Source organism: Tursiops truncatus, chromosome 5 (genome assembly GCF_011762595.2).
Source record: "Tursiops truncatus isolate mTurTru1 chromosome 5, mTurTru1.mat.Y, whole genome shotgun sequence".
NCBI lineage: Eukaryota > Metazoa > Chordata > Mammalia > Artiodactyla > Delphinidae > Tursiops > Tursiops truncatus.
Window position 1 is genome coordinate 31312516 of NC_047038.1, and position 17490 is coordinate 31330005.

General features: G+C 39.1%; 1 long non-coding RNA gene across 2 annotated transcripts in view; it reads right to left on the reverse strand.

Annotated features, from left to right (window-relative positions):
* Positions 1-17490, reverse strand: part of LOC141278676 (uncharacterized) — a 133992-nt gene that overhangs the window by 19726 nt on the left and 96776 nt on the right. The gene's annotated exons all lie outside the window — the stretch shown is intronic.

The window sequence follows — 17490 nt, forward strand, 5'->3', positions numbered from 1 at the left end:
TTCTCTTTAAATTCTGTTTCTTATCAACATAAGTCAGTCTTCCATTGAAATCAGCAATGATGTAACAGATTTCTAGCAGGGTTTTTCCACCAACCTATACACCCAGCCCAGATTCATAAGCTATCATCTTGACACCTACATATTATGATCAATAGTTAACCATCTCATGTTTCACTTAATGTGAGATTTCCTCTTTGAGTCCTGTATTTAAAAAAAAAATACACAAAGAATTAAGTTTCGCTTCAAAGGAGTAATAAAAGGAATGTTATGTTTGGTGCAAGAACTAAATGATTTCCAACCTCCTGAAAAACAGACAGCCATAGGTATACGACCAGGCTCCTAATAGGTAGCCATCAATTCTTTTTCCCTAAAATGACCGACTGTTGCCCCTATAAACTACAAAACTAACTACACTCAGAATGAAGTAAGGTTGGCATTTGCGTGACAGGAAGTGAACATATGAACTTTGAGTGACATGTAGCCACTCTCACTTACATTTATTTTTTGTGTGTGTGGTATGCGGGCCTCTCAGTGTTGTGGCCTCTCCCGTTGCGGAGCACAGGCTCCAGACACGCAGGCCCAGCAGCCATGACTCACGGGCCCAGCCACTCCATGGCATGTGGGATCTTCCCGGGCCAGGGCAGGAACCCATGTCCCCTGCATCGGCAGGAGGACTCTCAACCACTGCGCCACCAGGGAAGCCCTCTCACTTACATTTTAACCCTTTGTTCTTTGTGCTCTCAACATCATTGATATGCAAACAGAGATTTATGCTGGATTCCCCTCCCCTGCCCAAATTTCAGTCACTCCACAGAGCTGCCTGTTCAGTGTCTGGGCCTGCGCCTCTGGAGCCTGTGCTCCGCAACGGGAGAGGCCACAGCAGTGAGAGCCCCGCGTACCGCAAAAAACAAAAACAAACGCCAAAAAAAGGCATATAATGGAGGAGTTAATATGGCGGAGGAGTAGGAGGATGTGGACTTCATCTCTCGCCACGGATGCATCAGGAATACATTTACAGATGGAACAATTCTCACAGAACACCGGCTGAACACTAGCAGAAGACCTCAGACACTGGAAATGACTATAAAAATCCCTGCATAACTGGGTAGGACGAAAAAAAGAAGGGAGAAGGAGGAGGAGAAGAAGCAGGACAGGACCTGCACCCTGGGGCAGGGGAGCTGAAACAGAGGAGAGATTCCCAAATTTGGGGGAGACCCCCTCTCTGACCAGGAAATCGATCGGGACAAAATATCTGAGGCTGTTGGAAGAGGGTGAAGCGGCCACTCTGTGGCAGACGGGACAGAGTGAGAAATACACAGATGGTCCGTACCATGGCCCTACGTGCCTCGGACTGGGACATGTGTTCACAGGTGTGCGAGGGGGCTGGGAGCTGGAGCGTGGGGATTGGAGAACAGGCCCGGGGTGAGAACTGCTGTTGGCTGTGGGGAGACAGACTGAGGAGATGGGAGGGAGGAAATCCACAGCAGGGAATGCCTTCGGAGGAAGACTGGACGGCCATGGAAGCAGGGCGCTATTGCTGACTCACATGCAGGGGGAGGAGCCGCTATTGTAGCCTCTCTCTCCCCACACACCGGCGCCTGCCGACGACAATAAAAGAAGCCTGCTCAGGGCTGGCCGTTGCGTGCCGGCTGCCGGGTGCCAGAAAAACTCCAGCCATGGCTGGCCCTCGTGTGCCTTATGCGGGGTGCCAGAAAAGGCCCTCACTTGGGCCATAGCTCTTGCACCCGTGGCTGCTGGCTTCCCTGTGCATTTGGCGCCATGGGGGCTCCCGCGATCCAAGCAGTCATACCACCTCTGCACCAGGCAGCCTCAGGAACAGACTCCTGTGGGTGGACCACATGCAGAGGTGAGGATAAACCCCAAGCTGAACCCCAGGGACGGGGCGACTAAGGAAGAAGATCGAAAATTTTCCATCAGCTGTACAAGCTGCGGGTTAAATCCCCATGATCAGCTAGGCAGACCCTGCATCTATGGAATATCTGAGTAGACAGTGAGTGTTCCCACAAATGAAAACGGGCTAGCTCGGGCAGCTGTGGACTTTGGGGTCAGCACACGCAGAACTGGGCCAGATCAGAGCCTGAGGGGTACCCACAGGGCCCACAGTGGGTCCAGAGAGCAGACCAGAGGCAGAGGAGGGCCTCCCAGGGAGGCGGAGGGGGGCTGTGGCTCACATGGTGTGTAAGGGCATTTACAGTGGAGACCCCAGGGAAATATCATTATTACTATTAATTTTATTATGTTTTGATTCATTCTGTTGTTGGTTCTGTTTTTTTTGTTGTTGTTTGTTGTTGTTTTAGTATTTTTTTAATTTAGTCTTTTGGTATCTTTGTGTCTTATAACATATTTTTTATTTTAATTTTTTTATATATTACTATTTTTACTTTGCTTTTCTGTTGTTCTGTGTTCTTTTCCCTTATTTTTTACTTCTTTTTCTTTAATATACATATATTTTTATATTTCCATTTCTACTTTGCTTTTCTGTTTTTCTGCTTTTTCTGTTTTTATTTTATTTATTATTTAATCATTTTGATCAGTTGGTTCTGTTTCCTTTCTTTATTCTTCAGTTGGCACACAGCTTTGGTTATGTTTTTAGGTTTTTTGTGTTTCTTAGTTCTGATTCTAATTGTTTGATTTTATTTTGGGGTTCTTCTGTTTGGTTGTTTGCTTGCTTTTTGTTTTATTTGGTTCTGTTTTTGTTCTTTTGTGTGTGTGTGTGTTTCCTTGCTTCTGTTTTTGTTTGATTTTGTTTTTACCATTTCTCTGGGGTTTTGTTTGGCTTTTTTTTCTTCTTACTTTTATATATATATTTTTTTCTTTTTTAATATTTCCTTTTAAAAATTTATTTATTTATTTATTCATTTTTGGCTGTGTTAGGCTTCGTTGCTGCGTACGGGCTTTCTCTAGTTGCGATGAGCAGGGAGCGACTCTTTGTTGCAGTGCGCGGTCTTCTCATTGCAGTGGCTTCTCTTGTTGTGGAGCACAGGCTCTAGGCACGCGGGCTTCAGTTGCTGTGGTGCACAAGCCCAGTAGCTGTGGCTCGCAGACTCTAGAGCGCAGGCTCAGTAGTTGTGGTGCACAGGCTTAGTTGCTCCGTGGCATGTGGGATTTTCCCGGACCAGGGCTCAAACCCATGTCCCCTGCATTGGCAGATGGATTCTTAACCACTGTGCCACCAGGGAAGTCCTATTTTTTTATATTTCTATTTCTACATTGCTTTTCTGTTGTTCTGTCTTATTTCCCCTTTCACTTTTCCTTTTTCTTTTTTTTTTCTATCATTTTTTGTTGGTTTGTTTTGTTTCTTTGCTTCATTCTTCCGTTGGCACTCTGCTTTGGTTTTGTTTTATGGTTTCGTGTTTTGTTAGTTTTCCTTGATTTTGTTTTGGGGCTCTCCTGTTTGTCTGGTTGTTCTCTTACTTTTTGTTTTATTTGGTTCTGTTTTTGTTTCTTTTGTGTGTATGCATGTTTCCTTGTTTCTGTTTTTGTTTGATTATACTTTTTACCATTTGTCTGGGGTTTCATTAGTCTTTTTTTTTCAATTTCCTTTATTGCTGGGACGAGCAACTTACAGGTCTTTGTTCTTCGACCAGAAGTCAGGCCTGGGGCTCTGGGGTGGGAGCGCACTGAGTCCAGGACGCTAGATGACTAGGGAAGATTAATCACCGAGAGCTCTCATGGACGCCTCTATCTGAATCCAAGACCCAGCTCCACCCAACTGCCTGCTGCTCCCAGTGCTGGATGCCTCACACCAAACAACAAACAGGACAGGAACACGAACCCACCCATCAGCACACAGGCTACCAAAAGTCATACTAGGCTCACAGACACCCCAAAACACACCACCTGACATGGCCCTGCTCATCAGAGGAAAAAGACTCAGCTCCACCCACTAGAATGCAGGCACCAGTCCCCCCCATCAGGAAGCCTATGCAAGACACTGGACCAACCCAACCACCGGGGACAGAGAACAGAAGCAAGGGAAACTACGATCCTGCAGCCTAGGTAAAGGAAACCTCAAATACTGTAAATTAGACAAAATGAGAAGACAGAGAAATATCTTGCAGGCAAAAGAGCAAGATAAAACCTCACAAGGCCAAATAAATGAAGAGGAAATAGGCAAACTACATGAAAAAGAATTCAGAGTAATGATAGTAAAGATAATCCCAAATCTCAGAAATAGAACAGAGAAAATACAAGAAACATTTAACAAGAACCTAGAAGAACTAAACAGCAAACAAACAGTAATGAACAACACAATAGCTGAAACTAAAAATACTCTAGAAGGAATCAACAGCAGAATAACTGAGGCAGAAGAACAGATAAGTGAGGTGGAAGATAGAATGGTGGAAATAACTGTCACAGAGCAGAATAAAGAAAAGAGAATGAAAAGAATGGAGGACAGTCTCAGAGACCTCTGGGACAACATTAAGCACACGAACATTCAAATTATAGGCGACCTAGAAGAAGTAGAAAAAGAGAAAGGGTCTGAGAAAATATTTGAGGAGATTATAGTTGAAAACTTCCCTAACATGGAAAAGGAAATAGCCACCCAAGTCCAGGAAGCAGAGAGTCCCATACAGAAGAAACACACCAAGACACATATTAATCAAACTATCAAAAATTAAACACAAAGAAAAAATATTAAAAGCAGTAAGGGAAAAACAACAAATAACATACAAGGGAATCCCCATAAGGTTATCAGCTGATCTTTCAGCAGAAACTCTGCAGGCCAGAAGGGAGTGGCAGGACATATGGAAAGTGATGAAAGGGAAAAATCTACAACCAAGATTACTCTACCCAGCGATGATCTCATTCAGATTTGATGGAGAAATAAAAAGCTTTACAGAAAAGCAAAAGTTAAGAGAATTCAGCACCACCAAACCAGCTTTATGAAAAATGATAAAGGAACTACTCTAGGCAGGAAACACAAGAGAAGGAAAAGACCTACAAAACCAAACACAAAACAATTAAGAAAATGGTAATAGGAACAGACATATCAATAATTACCTTAAATATAAATGGATTAAATGCACCAACCAAAAGACACAGACTGGCTGCATGGATACAGAAACAAGACCTGTAGATATGCTGTCTACAAGAGACCCACTTTAGACCTAGGGACACATACAGACTGAAAGTGAGGGGATGGAAAAAGATATTCCATGCAAATGGAAATCAAAAGAAAGCTGGAGCAGCAATACTCATATTAGACAAAAGAGACATTAAAATAAAGACTATTACAAGAGACAAGGAAGGACACTACATAATGATGAAGGGATCAATCCAAGAAGAAGATGTAACAATTGTAAATATCTATGCACCCAATATAGGAGCACCTCAATACATAAGGCAAATGCTAACAGCCATAAAAGGGGAAATTGACAATAACACAATAATAGTAGGGGACTTTAACACTCCACTTACACCAATGGACAGATCATCCAAACAGTAAATAAATAAGGAAACACAATCCTTAAAAGAAACATTAGACCCAATGGACTTAATCAATATTTATAGGACATTCCATCCAAAAACAACAGAATACAATTTCTTCTCAAGTGCACAAGGAACATTCTCCAGGATAGATCACATCTTGGGTCACAAATCAAGGCTTGGTAAATTAAGAAAATTGAAATTATATCAAGCATCTTTTCCGACCACAGCGCTATGAGACTAGATATCAATTTCAGGGGAAAAAAACTGTAAAAAATACAAACACATGGAGGCTAAACAATATGCTACTAAACAACCAAGATATCACTGAAGAAGTCAAAGAGGAAATCAAAAAATACTTAGAAACAAATGATAATGAAAACGTTATGACCCAAAACCAATGGGATGCAGCAAAAGCAGTTCTAAGAGGGAAGTTTATAGCAATAAAATCCTACCTCAAGAAACAAGAAAAATCTCAAATAAACAACCTAACCTTACACCTAAAGCAATTAAAGAAAGAAGAACAAAAAAACCCAAAGTTAGCAGAAGGAAAGAAATCATAAAGATAAGATCAGAAATAAATGAAAAAGAAATGAAGGAAACAATAGCAAAGATCAATAAAACTAAAAGCTGGTTCTTTGAGAAGATAAACAAAATTGATAAACCATTAGCCAGACTCATCAGGAAAAAAATGGAGAAGACTCAAATCAACAAAATTAGAAATGAAAAAGGAGAAGTAACAACTGACACTGCAGAAATACAAAAGATCATAAGAGATTACTACAAGCAACGCTATGCCAATAAAATGGACAAACTGGAGGAAACAGACAAATTCTTAAAAACGTACAACCTTCCAAGACTGAACCAGGAAGAAATAGAAAATATGAACAGACCAATCACAGGCACTGAAATTGAAACTGTGATTAAAAATCTTCCAACAAAAAAAAGCCCAGGGCCAGATGGCTTCACAGGCGAATTCTATCAAACATTTAGAGAAGAGCTAACACCTATACTTCTCAAACTCTTCCAAAATACAGCAAAAGGAGGAACACTCCCAAACTCATTCTACAACACCACCATCACCCTGATACCAAAACGAGACAAAGATCTCACAAAGAAAAGAAAATTACAGGCCAACATCATTGATGAACATTGATGCAAAAATCCTCAACATAATACTAGCAAACAGAATCCAACAGCACATTAAAAGGATCATACACCATGATCAAGTGGGGTTTATCCCAGGAATGCAAGGATTCTTCAATATACGCAAATCAATCAATGTGATACACCATAGTAACAAATTAAAGGATAAAAACCATATGATAATCTCGATAGATGCAGAAAAAGCTTTAGACACAATTCAACACCCGTTTATGATAAAAACTCTCCAGAAAGAGGGCAGAGAGGGAACTTACCCCAACATAATAAAAGCCATATATGACAAACCCACAGCCAACATCATTCTCAATGGTGAAAAACTGAAACCATTTCCTCTAAGATCAGGAACAAGATGAGGGTGCCCACTCTCACCACTATTATTCAACATAGTTTTGGAAGTTTTAGCCATGGCAAACAGAGAAGAAAAAGAAATAAAAGGAATACAAATTGGAAAAGAAGAAGTAAAACTGCCACTGTTTGCAGATGACATGATACTATACATAGAAAATCCTAAAGATGCCACCAGAAAACTACTAGAGCTAATCAATGAATTTGGTAAAGTAGCAGGATAAAAAAATTAATGCATAGAAATCTCTTACATTCCTATATACTAACAACGAAAGATCAGAAAGAGAAATTAAGGAAACACTACCATTTACCATTGCAAAAAAAAGAATAAAATACCTAGGAATAAACCTACCTAAGGAGGCAAAAGATCTGTATGCAGAAAACTATAAGATACTGATGAAAGAAATCAAAGATTATACAAAAAGATGGAGAGATATACCATGTTCTTGGATTAGAAGAATCAACATTGTGAAAATGACTATACTATCCAAAGCAATCTACAGATTCAATGCAATCCCTATCAAATTACCAATGGCATTTTTCACAGAACTAGAACAAGAAATTTTACAAGTTGTTTGGAAACACAAAAGACCCCAAATAGCCAAAGCAATCTTGAGAAAGAAAAACAGAGCTGGAGGAATCAGGCTCCCTGTCTTCAGACTATACTGCAAAGCTACATTAATCAAGACAGTATGGTACTGGCACAAAAACAGAAATATAGATCAACGGAACAGAACAGAAAGCCCAGAGATAAACCCACGCACATATGGTCACCTTATCTTTGCAAAGGAGTCAAGAATATACAATGGAGAAAAGACAGTCTCTTCAATAAGTGGTGCTGGAAAAACTGGACAGCCACATGTAAAAGAATGAAATTAGAACACTCCCTAACACCATACACAAAAACAAACTCAAAATGGATTAAAGACCTAAATATAAGGCCAGACACTATAAAACTCTTAGAGGAAAGCATAGGCAGAACACTCTATGACATAAATCACAGCAAGATCCGTTTTGTCCCACCTCCTAGAGTAATGGAAATAAAAACACAAATAAACAAATGGGACCTAATGAAACTTAGAAGCTTTTGCACAGCAAAGGAAACCATAAACAAGACCAAAAGACAACACTCAGAATGGGAGAAAATATTTGCAAATGAAGCAACTGACAAAGGATTAATCTCTAAAATACACAAGCAGCTCATGAAGCTCAATATCAAATAAACAAACAACCCAATCCAAAAATGGGCAGAAGACCTAAACAGACATTTCTCCAAAGAAGACATACAGATGGCCAACAAACACATGCAAAGATGCTCAACATCACTAATTATTAGAGAAATGCAAATCAAAACTGCAATAAGATATCACCTCACACTGGTCAGAATGGCCATCATCAAAAAATCTAGAAACAATAATGTTGGAGAGGGTGTGGAGAAAAGGGAACCCTCTTGCACTGTTGGTGGGAATGTAAATGGATACAGCCACTATGGAGAACAGTATGGAGGTTCCTTAAAAAACTAAAAATAGGGCTTCCCTGGTGGCGCAGTGGTTGAGAGTCCGCCTGCCGATGCAGGGGACACGGGTTCATGCCCCAGTCCGGGAAGATCCCACATGCCGCGGAGCGGCTGGGCCCGTGAGCCATGGCCACTGGGCCTGCGCGTCTGGAGCCTGTGCTTCACTAGGGGAGATGCCACAACAGTAAGAGGCCCGCGTACTGAGAAAAAAAAACCAAAAAACTAAAAATAGAACCACCACATGACCCAGAAATCTCACTGCTGGCATATACCCTGAGAAAACCATAATTCAAAAAGACACATGTACCTCAGTGTTCATTGCAGCACTGTTTACAATAGCCAGGACATGGAAGCAACCTAAACGTCCATTGACAGATGAATGGATAAAGAAGATGTGGCACACATATACAATGGAATATTACTTGACCATAAAAAGGAACAAAATTGAGTTATTTGTAGTGAGGTGGATGGACCTAGAGTCTGTCATACAGAGTGAGGTTACGTCAGAAAGAGAAAAACAAATACTGTATGCTAACGCATATACATGGAGTCTAAAAAAATGGTACTGATGAACCTAAGGGCAGGACAGGAATAAAGACGCAGATGTAGAGAATGGACTTGAGGACACGGTGGGGTAAGGGGAAGCTGGGATGAAGTAAGAGAGTAGCATTGACATATATGTAGTACCAAATGTAAAATGGATGGCTAGTGGGAAGCTGCTGCATAGCACAGGGAGATCCACTAGAGGCTTTGTGATGACATAGAGGGGTGGGATAGAGAGGGTGGGAGGGAGACTCAAAAGGGAGGGGTATGGAGATATATGTATACATATAGCTGATTCACTTTATTGTACAGCAGAAAGTAACACAACATTGTAAAGCAATTATACTCCAATAAAGATGTGGGGGAAAAAAAGGCATATAATGGTGGTTTTCACTCCTTTTTGTTGTAAGCAGCCATTGACTCAATGCCTGGATCCATTCGTTCATTAGGAGTTACAAAATTGTCACATTCTAATCTATCATTTTGTTTTCATTTGTTGGCTGTAATAATTTTATAAGAAGATACCTAGTGGTATGGTTCACAAAGGAGAAGCAGATAAATGCTTGATTCTTTCCTTTCATCTACCCAGTTTTTAAATAAATGAATTGGTACTTATTATCTTCAAAAGGTGACCAACTAGTGCCATATAATGTTTTATATATATATATATATATATATAAAAATATAATTATGAATGCCCAGATTTAAAGATATTTGATGGATTTCAAGTCTTTGCAATTCTTATCCATTTTGAAGCTCAAACTGGTCAGTGAGAGCTTTGTCTTCAAGTTGGTTCTCAAGTCCATTAGACATGACCCTCCAGTCTTTGAGAGCTTCTTTGCTGCCCGGTATTACAAGGCATTCCAGGCTCATCCTGTATCTCTTGCCTCAGACTTGGGATCAGCCATTTTCCAATAAATCCTAGTTTCTTTTAGAGAGAATGGTATTTCAAGACCACATCTGGGCCCTAGAGATATTCATTGTTTCTGAGTTGGTTATTGTTTCTAGACCTTTTATGTGAACAGAGCTAGGAAATACACACACAAGATATGCATGTATGTTTTTAAAATACAATACCTCATAAGCTTATGCTGATATTTCCAATACAAAACTAAGTCTGAAAGATTTTTACAGGGTTCATGGAACAATATTTATTGAGTTCTTCCATGCTGAATTTAAGTTTTGATGCCCTATTACTTGAAATTCAGTTTTACTAGATATAAAGTCTTGGCACACATTTTATTTCCTTGAATGTCTTAAATATTTTATACCATTTTCTTCTGGCATAAAGCACTGCTGTTGACAAGACTGATGATAACCTACCTGGATTTTCCTTATATATCATACGCCTTCTTTGTCTATATATACAAAAGATTAGGGTTTTTTGTCTTTAAAGTTCAGTAATTTTATAAGAATTTTTCTTGATGTTGGTCATTCTAGATCAATATTCTAAGGTTCACAGTGTGCTTTTTAAAATGTAGTTTCAATTTTTCTTCTATTTCAGAAATATTTTCTGTAATTTTAGCATTTGTTTTATTCCTGTCCATTGGGTTTCTTCTTTAAGGACTCCTGTTATCTGCATGTTTAATCTTCTTTGCCTATCTTCAAATATCTGTCTCATTGTCTTGAATCTGTTTTTCATTTCTTTCCTCATTTTTTTTTGAATTAAAATTTTTTTTCTCCTTTTCACCTTCTATTTCTCTTAGGGAATTATCTCATATTTATTCACTCTTGCATTTCTTCTGATCTAATCTTCACTTTTTCTTTTACTTTTAATTATTTTTTGACACCTATTCCCTGATTTCTGAGTCTTTTAAATTGTGGTTTTTGCTGTTCCTTCATATTTTGAATAATTTTCTTAAAATATTTAGCTTGTTTTGAAATAGTACATTATCCTATTTATCTTTTTTGCATGTCTTTCTGGTATGTTTTATTGCCTATAGAGATATTATTCTTCTCTCGATTCTCTTTTTGCTTTCAGTAACTTTGTATAGAATTTGAACTCAATAATTTTCTGTTGCTAATTTTCATGTAAAATTATTTTCCTGAAATTTTTGGAAGAGAGTTGGTTCATAGAATTTTCTTACTTCACAGAGATCTCTCCTGTATTGTTTCTGTGAACTGTTTTATATATATATATATATATATATATATATATATAAAATGACAGCTAGACCAGTCCTCCTTAAAACTGTCAAGATCATCAAAAACAAGGAAAGCCTAACATACTGTTATAGCCAAGAAGAGCCTAAGGAGGCATGATAACTAAATGTAATGCGGTATCCTGGATGGGATCCTAGAACAGGAAAAGGTAAAAACTTCGGAGATGTGAATACAGTAAAACTTAGGCAATAATAATATATTAATATCGGTTCATAAATTATAACAACTCTACCATATTAATATATAAGATGTTAAAGATGTTATTTAATAGGGAAACTGGGTGGGGAGTATATGGGAACTCTGTGCTATCTTCTCAATTTTTCTGTAAATCTAAAACCATTCTATTTTTTTACATTTTTTTTAACTTTTTAATTTAATTTTATTTATCTTTTATACAGCAGGTTCTTATTAGTTATCTATTTTATACACATCAGTGTATACATGTCAATCCCAATCGCCCAACTCATCCCACCACAACCACCACCCCCGCCGCTTTCCCCCCTTGGTGTCCAAACGTTTGTTCTCTACATCTGTGTCTCTATTTCTGCCCTGCAAAAAAATAAAAAAGAAATAAAACCGTTCTGAAAAATAAAGTCTATTACACACAAACACACACCAAGTTTGCTGTCTAAGACGTCCTGGCTGTTTCCTCCACCCATCCACTTCTATCTGAACCTTCTCTTTCCTTCATCTCTTCAGTGTGAGGCCCTGCGCTGGAAGAGAGCTCTGGTGGGTCCGTTTCAAGAGCTCACAGAGGCTGTACTGCTCCAGTCACTTTAAGCCTTAACATGAGACCCTTGTATCACCAGCAACTGGGGTGGGCAAACACTTGACAAGATCAGCTGTTCTTATCAAGTTGACCTGCTTTAGTTCCAAGTTTCGTCTGTTTTGAGGTTCTTCAATTCTCATATTCATCAAATCCAGCCCCACTGCTTCCCTGTGTTTCCTCTCATACAGATGTCAGAAGGTACAGGTCTTACAGCTCATTTTTTAGGATTCACTGGTTTATCTTGTTTCCTTGCTTTTCATACATATTGTCCATAGATGGATTTTTAGTTTTATGATGTAGTTGCTCTATTTTTTCCTTATAGTTTTATATATATATATAGACAGTTTTGTTGAGCTATAACTCATACGGCATGCAATTTATCCTGTGCTTTTTGTGGGGAGTTTAGGAAGACCTCAAAATCATGCTGCCACCACTTTCCCAACATTCTAAAACCAAACTTTAAGGCAATCATCAACATCACAGGCTACTGAGATAATGAGGATTTTATTATGATAAAAGATCCAATGGCCTCTATAGACAGGCTAGAATGTGTTGTGGGTGGCAGGGATATGGTGCTATATTTTCCCATGTGTTTAGAAGTAGAAACCCTAGGGCTTCCTGTCACATGTGGTACATAACTAGTTCACAGTTATTGACAGTGCTATGATGGCAGCTTTGGCAAGGACATTTAAAATCCATCAATCATTCCAATAATCTCATTAACTTTATTTATTGCCTGCATTTCTCCTAGTTGATCGGTCTTTGAGAAGTTAAAGGAAAAATACAAAAACATACACAAGTGTAATTTAGCCTTCTTCTGCCAGGGCATGCGTACCTGTGTGGGATTTTCCTCCTCTTACCCAAGAAACACAGCTCGGCACTGGAGGAGGGAGGTCTCAATGATACAAAATCCAGGTGACCCTGGAACAATCAACCCACTGTGAAACAATACCTTATATCCAGAAACCCATTTTTTAAAAGTTCTTTAAAAAAAAGAACCCAAACTCTCAAGGTTTCACCTGAGGTCCATTCTACCGTCCATGATTTGGGCAGCACACAGAGACCATGTTATTGGCCCAGGCCCCACGAGCCTGACTCTGCTAGTAACCCTGATAGACACTTTTCACAGGATCTGCTCATACAACAGTCTATAAGCTGCTAACTAAGCAAAATTATACTTGTTAGAAAGAATCCACTCAGCCTCCAGTGACTTCTTCCCCAAGGTGTTAATAAGTCTCACTATGAACACAAATTTCATTTATTCTGTCTGCCTCGCCCATTCTTTAGACAAAGTGCTAAAATGCAGCCAAGGAGAAGATGTACAAGGATCCTCACACAATCCACAGCCTGGATAATCACCCCCTAAATAAAGGACAACAGGCTTCATAGTATTTTATTTTCAAGCCGAAATTGGACCTTGTTGGAGTTAGACAGCGGCTCTTTCTCCCCAGAACGTTCTAAGGATGAGAGGCCACCCTCAGAATGCCACCCTAACACAAACTGACCCCATACACACCACCAGTCATGGTTTGTTTTCTTAAATAGCAAAAGTTTATTTTATTTCACTGCTCCATCAAAATTATTTATCTCATTTATCATACAGTTCCTGCCTAGTGTGTTTTGCCAGAACTAACATGCATGAAAATTATGTTAATGGGCCTTGGACTGGTTTTCACGTACTTCATATAATCAAGAAACTAAACAAACAGAAAGGGCTCTGAAAGGTACCCATTCTACTCGGAAGAACCACTTGCTCTTGGAAGACATGTTTTTGAGGAGAGTCACTGCCAAGGATCAAACCACCAGCAGTGCCCTTAGAAAAGACCTGTTTATTCAAAGAAGAAAACAGACTGAGAGACTTATCATTGTGCCCCACTCCATCAAGTGCTCTAGGTTCCCATTAACCAGTGGTGGTTTCATGGAGAGAGACCGGAAAGTGATTTGGAAAGGATTCTTCACACGAAAACTGACCCAGAGAAAAATTAAGTTTCGATCTTTGAGGAGAAGCCAGCTTGGTGAAAATCACCCATTGCTTTAGGAAATCAATGTGTGTATACACAGGGATGTCACTATAGTGCTGGCCTGGTGGTCCACTTCCAAAACACACTGACGCAGGGAAAAGCCATATTATAAAGAGGTCTTTCTGCTACTTCTGAGAAATGAATATCCTAGGACTTAGTACAAGATGGATCCACATTTTCATAAATTTCCTCCATAAATAGGTCTTATAGAAAACTCCATTAAGCTTGCTAAAGAACTGAAGTTCTGAGGAGCAGTTTTAAATAGCTTTGTGATATTGCTTTGAATATTTATATCTACATGCTATTTTTTATTAAACAACTGCAAAAAATTTCTTAAGAGCCAGGAATTGAGCTAAGTCTGGGATACAACAACTGCAAAAAAAACAAAAAACAAAAAACCCTATTGGTAATATCAAAAGAATGCTAAAATCGGATGAAATCTATGTGTCTAAAATGAAAAGAAAGACATTGATCTACTATGTTTAGTCTTAAATGATAGTATTAATTGATCCAGCAAACCTATGGAGTTGGACTTAGTGGTTAAAATGGCCAAAATACGTGACCTCAAAAGGAGATCAATATGTGATCTCAAAAGGAGATGCAATACGTGAAATGCATAACTTTCGTTCGTATCTCAGACACCGCCCTGGACATGGGCGTCATCTCTACCCCAGTGACAGGAGGATCTTTGTGCATTTCACAGGAGAAATGGTGCAGACTTCCAAGTTTTTATTTTTGTTTTGTTTTGTTTTTGTCTAATCTGTCTTCCATTGAGAACAAGAAGAATTTTGCTTCTTTAAGAAGGCAAAGGACCTACTGTATAGCACAGGAAACCCTGCTCAATATTCTGCAATAACCTAAATGGGAAAAGAATTTGAAAAAGAATAGATACATGTACAATAAATGTATAACTGAATCCCTTTGCTGTACACCTGAAACCAATACAACATTGTTAATCAACTATACTCCATTATAAAATAAAAATTAAAACAAACAAAAAGAATAAGAAGGCAAAAACACAGCTGGATGTCACCAAGCTCAGAAGACCAGGCTGTACATGTGAGAGTAGGCAGTGGGGCAGGTTGTGAAGCAGGGCCCTGGAGACTGCAAGCTGGCCAAGACTCTGCTAGCAAAGTCGGGGCTTGAAATATATGATCTCAATAAAGTAAGCACCCTCCAATAAACCACCTTCCCAACAGTTCAACCCCAGCTAAAACTCCACAATTGCAACTTCTGTTCTTTGACTCAAATTAAACAAGGCTTTGCCTATGGAAATTAAAATGTATACACCTGAAGAGAGGTGGCACATTAAAGTTAGCATTTATTTTGTACTTCAACGCAATACATGAGTCAAATTCTTTCTTTACTGTTTATTGTAACAGGAGCAGCTTGGGTTGGAGGGAGAATGGGGCAGAGGCAACAGCGGTGAGGTAGAGAAGGGGACAAGGGGTAAGAGGATCCCTGGGGTGGAAAGAGAAAATAAACCCTGACGGGGTGAAATAACAGAAATAGAAGAATAAATAGAAATGGAAGCCAAGTCATAACCGTACATTTTCCCCTTAGGCATTTCACTTACAGTCAGTCCTGCAAGTAGAACAAGAGAATAATCCCTCTCTACCCTGCTCAAACTTCTCATAAATATTAGGTCTATGAGTAAGCCACATTTTTAAAAAGATGCTGACCAACTGTTGTACGTCTAGAAAAGTATGACCAGGAGGATGAAAATCATGAAGGATATTTGAGACTAAGTATGTTTAGCTAGAGAAGATTTAGCAAAAGCATGATAATTAACTCAGGGTTTGCAAAGGGAAGGAAGACAGATAAAGATGTACACTTACAAGTGTTGCCACTGACAACACATATAGGACCAATGAAAGGAGATAAATTTGGGATCAGTGTAGAATATTCTAATATTCAGAATCATCAAAAGGGAAATGAACTGCTTCACAAAATAGGGCCCTACCTCTAGATGTATTCAAGAGTCAGCTGCTGAGTACTCAGAGCCATTATAGAAAGACATTAAATCAGTGAGAGCTCTCAATTGCAAGTGACAAAAACTAAATTATACGGCTTAAACAAAAAGAAAATGAATTGGTTCAATGTAATTCTAGATTCAGCCCAGAAGAATCCAGATGCTCAAATGATATCATTAAGAATCTCTATCACTCCAGTTCCACCTGCCTTTCTGTTGGCTTCATACTAAGATGGTGGCAAAGAGAACCTACAACTTCAGTCTCACACTCCACCGACTAAGCAACAGGAGTGGAGTTTCCCATTTCTTGATAGCAGCAGTAATTTCTGGAATTCACTCTAGCTTGGGTCAAGTGCGTCCCCTGAACCTATTGCTATGGACATGGGAAAAGCAGCAATCGCATTAGTCAGAACTAAGTCAAGTGACCACACTGCACAAATCTAGGCGGTCACGGGCATGCAGCACTCTCTTTGGCCGGGTCTGGGTCATGTGCACACCCTTAGAGCAGGAGTCAACAATCCCTCCCTCTTAAACCGTGGGGACCTAGACTTGCCGAGGGAGAATCAAAATGCTATTCATCAGTAAAAGAGGGAAGAGGTTTCAGGGCAGACAAAAATAACAGCTATCCTGTAATAAGGGTTCTTCATAGGATAGGAGACAGGCATACAAAACTTTTATGTCCTTTCTCAGTTAAAAATTTTATTTGTTGACTTATAAGTCACACTTGCTAAGTCAGGAACTAGCAAGCAAACTACTTATTCTATCATTTAAAGCCAAACTGTTGACTTTTTAAGTTACTTAATCCCTTAGATACTCAGTAATATTGACATAGAAAATGAATATTCAAGGAATAGCCTGTTATTTATCTCCCATTATAAGATGTATGCAGACAGAAACCAGTGGTGTGCTGGCAAAATGGCTCTCTGTAAAATAAAGCCCTGACATATAGTGTCCGCCAATTTCCATGGTGTAAGTACTGTCATGACGCCAATTTCAAGCTCTCTACCTGAGGTCCCTAAACAGAGTTGCGAAGAGACGTGAACGTTCTTGTTCCTGAATTGCTGCCATCCATCTCCAGCACATCACTTCACAAGGCTTAATGAATGTTCCAAGCCTGGGAAAAATAATCTCAGAGGATGAAGTCCAGGTTTTTTAAAAAAAAATTTCATTTGATCATAATAGAGTAAGAGATTATGGATTTTAAATATATTAGTATAATATATTTAAATTAAGTATATTAATTTCGCTCCAGTGGATTCTATTCACTATGACAGTGAACGTTTTCAACATGGTATGGAATTTCCTAGGGAGGTCTTCATAAAATAGTTCTCATTTCTTACGGTTTGATCTGAATGATCTTAAAGGAAAACAGAGGCATTGCTAGTTGATGGCTTATTATGATACCTCCAGACGTGTCTGAAAAGCCTAAGACCCCTCTAAACTGGTCCACTTTTTGTCAGAAAGAACCAAATCTAATGGGAAATAAAACACATGTCTATAATGGTTTATCAATGACTTGACTTCTTTGTGATAAATACAAAAATCC